At 38.8% G+C, this 3,746-nt stretch overlaps 1 non-coding gene across 1 annotated transcript; it reads right to left on the minus strand.

Annotated features, from left to right (window-relative positions):
• Positions 1-3,103: 3,103 nt before the first annotated feature.
• On the minus strand, positions 3,104-3,207 carry LOC127192571 (U6 spliceosomal RNA). The gene has a single exon (XR_007831037.1). It is a non-coding gene; the product is annotated as a U6 spliceosomal RNA (small nuclear RNA).
• Between the last annotated feature and the right edge of the window lie 539 nt (positions 3,208-3,746).

The following is a 3,746-nucleotide window of genomic DNA, read 5'->3' on the forward strand; positions in this document are numbered from 1 at the left end:
ACAGCAGACTCTGGTCAGCTTCTTCTCTGCTTCTCCTCCGCTTCTGTGCTGCGCAGCGGTGTGCATGGCGGGCTCTGTCAACCTGCTTGTTTCTAAAACGAGAAACATTTTCTCGGGAAACAGGTTGTGGCCTAGCTTATATACCAAGCACCACAGAGCCTAAAAGAGGACAATTAAAACTATACAATCTTGTTTTGATTCCAATATGATGATAATTGTAGGTTCATTGTTAATGGTGATATTATATTTCATCTTTTAAAAAGGTCAAAATGAAACAGACCTGAATAAGGGAGAGACTGCTAACTTAAAAAAGTCTATGTTTACATAAATTCAAACTACAAAACAGTTAACTTATATTACTAATTCCACTACATGAGAATAGCTCTAAGACTGGGTGAAACATGTGCATCCTGCACACCTAATACATACATAGTTTAAAGACTATATAATGATTGTGAGAACTTATATGTTTTTAAAATAAAAGAACCAAACACTGATGCTGGATCAGACCTGGCAGGATTCATTCCTCCAGCATGCTGAGACACTGACATCCTGCATCCTTCATGTTCCAGCCCCAAGTGCTTTGGTTGCTGTTCCGCACCAGAGAAGGACAGCTTCAAAAAAGGCTCCTGATCCAAATTGGTCCAGCATTTCAGACTGTCCCACATAGGACTAATATTAAACCTGGAATTTCTCAACATTTGGAGACTGGACAGGGAATATTGTTCCCAGCTTGTTTAACCATTTTTTTTTTTTTTTAATTTGGGCCCCCTACAGGTATTCTCTGCCCCAAATCGGCATAAAGAAACTTTAAAAGAAGATGCCCTTTTCCCTTAAGGGGGCTTGGGTAGGTTTTTGGTTGCTTTCTTAGAGTATAGATGTATATGGTTATTAAGAGGTATGGAGATACAGGTTGTAAAGAAAGAAAGGGGAGTATAGAGATATGTAGGTTTGATAGGACAAAAAGCAGATTATTGAATCTACTCAACTTGAGGCCTTAATTGTTACCCACAAATACGGTTAATTTTGATTCATTGATATAAAATTTTGTATATTGATACAAAGTAGGTTTAATTTGATGCATTGAAATGGATTTCAAATTTGGTTTTGTTCTTCATACACTACATTTCTACTCTAGTATGAGGTATTGTACACATGCAGCTCAATTAATACATAGTTTACTTCCGATAGTCCGATAGTGTTATTGTAGGCTGTTTAAGATAATTAAGTAACAGAAGTCAATTGTTGATTAATTCATAGTCATGTCAAGTATAAGAATATACATGCAAGGTTTAACAAATATGATTCTATAGAGAGATATGGTAAAATAGTTAGATAAGGTCTTCAAAAACCTCAGAGATCTACAGAATGTGGCATTTAAAAATATTTTTTGTTATTTTAAGGATTCTTTAACAATAAAACAGGGTACCTCCTGGCAGTACCCAGCCTAACACAAAAAAAGATGATGAAAATTGAAGAACCTCCTTGTAGTGATGGCTTTGAGTGTGACAAAACAGCCATGGACAAAAATATCCATTTCTCCCACAGACAAAATTCTGCCTGAAAGTGGGCAGGGTTGGATGCAGGCAGAGTTGAAGGCCAGACTCTGCCAAGACAGGGTAAGCAAGTCCTCAATACTTCCTGTCTCACAAATATGTCTGTCAGATACACTGGGCCAGAAGACTAAAGAAGATGCTCCAGCGATAGAGAGTGTTGGGTGTCTGTTCAGGCAGGAAACTGTCTCTGTCATTTTTTTTTCATTTTGGAAGCTGCTAACCGCACTTCCTGTTTACTTGGGTAATTAAATTTATTCCTTCTCAAGTCTCTGATGGGGTTAAAAAACAGACAGTTAATTTTAAAATTAAACTTAGTTGTTTAAAAGTTAAAAAGATACTTTTAAGTCTAGATAGATAATTTTAGGTTGATAGATTTAAAATTTAATAGATGTTGATTTAAGTTCAAAACTTTAGATTTACTTAGATAAAATAGATACTACTTTCTGCAAGGTTGCCAAATACATTTTGATTAAAAATTTTGAGTATAAGTCTTACCTATTGGTTTTTATAAGTTTTCATAATTGTACTTACTGTATATAAAAATGGCCTTTTTTATTTAGACAGAAAAGGGGAGATGTTGGGGGATGGTCTGATGTATTTTGATGCTAATTACTGCTTTCTGTCTGTGACCCACCTTTTGCTTAATAAAAAGCCATGCCACCTAGGCAGGGCAGGAAATAGGTGGGGCTTAGCGAGAGAGAGGAATTCTGGGAAGAAGGAAGGACACCCACGAAGGGGAAAGGAGAGAGACCTGAAGGGAAGAGAAGGAGGCTGCCATGGGTTAGATGGAGGAGAAGCACATGGCTGGCATGGATGGAGAATCTGGCCGAGATAAAGAACATTAGCAAGTATTTGGGATTGTGGATGGGAGGTAGCTTGATAGACGTATTAGAAATAGATGGTGTGGGATTGAGGCAGGGATCCCATGCCTACCCCACTATGAGAGGTAGCTTAGAGAGTTGATATCTGTCCTACCCTAGGTTAACTAAGACTGTTTTTAAAACATAACAAGTGTCTGTGTCTTGATTGATTATTAGCTGGATCTACGATAATACAGGTAATACAGATAATTAAAAAAAAAAAACAATATTTGGCTTTCAGTATAACAGGGCTCCAGACTTTAGTAGATTTCCAGACTTTTGCACAACTGACTCCATGGTGGAAGTTCCATTCTGGCAATAACATTCAGCAAGCCGACAGTACCACCTGCCAAAATGAAGACAAAGGACTAATCCATCAAAGTCCTTAGTTCTGGGAAAGTACTAACATTTCTTTTTGGCTTCTGAAAGCTTCATTTCTGGCTAACTGTTCTTGCTAACAGGTATATCAACCTAGAATACTTTGTGTGTGCGTGTGTGTGTGTGTGTGTGTGTGTGTGTGTGTGTGTGTGCGCGCGCGCGCGCATGAACATGAGCACGCTAATATCTCATCTTGACAAAGGCTTGGGTTACATTGGGATTTTTTTTTTCAGGAATGTACAAATGTCTTTATTCAAAAATACAAAATAAATTATCTGTAGGCATGGACAATGACAGCAGTAAACCATTAAAAATATGGAACGCTTCACGAATTTGCGTGTCATCCTTGTGCAAGGGCCATGCTAATCTTCTCTGTATCTTTCTACACTGGGATCTTAAACACCAATGTGACTAATAAAGACTTCCTTCTGGATTAAACCCTTGTCAGAACAGTCTTTTCTGGTGGATACTCCACACAATTTTTGGAGGTCCCACTGGGATTCCGGGTACCAGATCTTGAGACACTCAGGGTCTCAGAGCCCCACAGAGCAGGGGAGAGTCCAATCGTTAAGAAGCTCCAGGGCATGTGCAACCTGAGAGGTGTCAGAGCCCCAGTGCTCCTTTTGATCAACAGTTGCTTAACTCTTGGGAGGAGTCTGACACTTCCACCTCAAAAGGAAACAAATTACAAAGGCACTGGTCTGTTACCTACAGAAGAGGTAGGTCTGTTTAAGGTACTGTGCTGGCTGCTCTTAGTTGTCCACTAGGGATTTTTCTTTTCTTTTCTTTCTTTCTTTCTTTCTCTTGTTTCTCTCTGTCTCTCTCTGTCTCTCTCTCTCTCTGTCTCTCTCTCTCTCTCTGTCTCTCTCTCTCTCTTCCTTTCCCCTAAATTAGAAGTAGATAGATCCATTTTTATTCTAGATCTTTGAGGTGGGAGGTAGAAACACACCTT

The sequence above is a fragment of the Acomys russatus genome, chromosome 7, assembly GCF_903995435.1.
Source record: "Acomys russatus chromosome 7, mAcoRus1.1, whole genome shotgun sequence".
Lineage (NCBI taxonomy): Eukaryota > Metazoa > Chordata > Mammalia > Rodentia > Muridae > Acomys > Acomys russatus.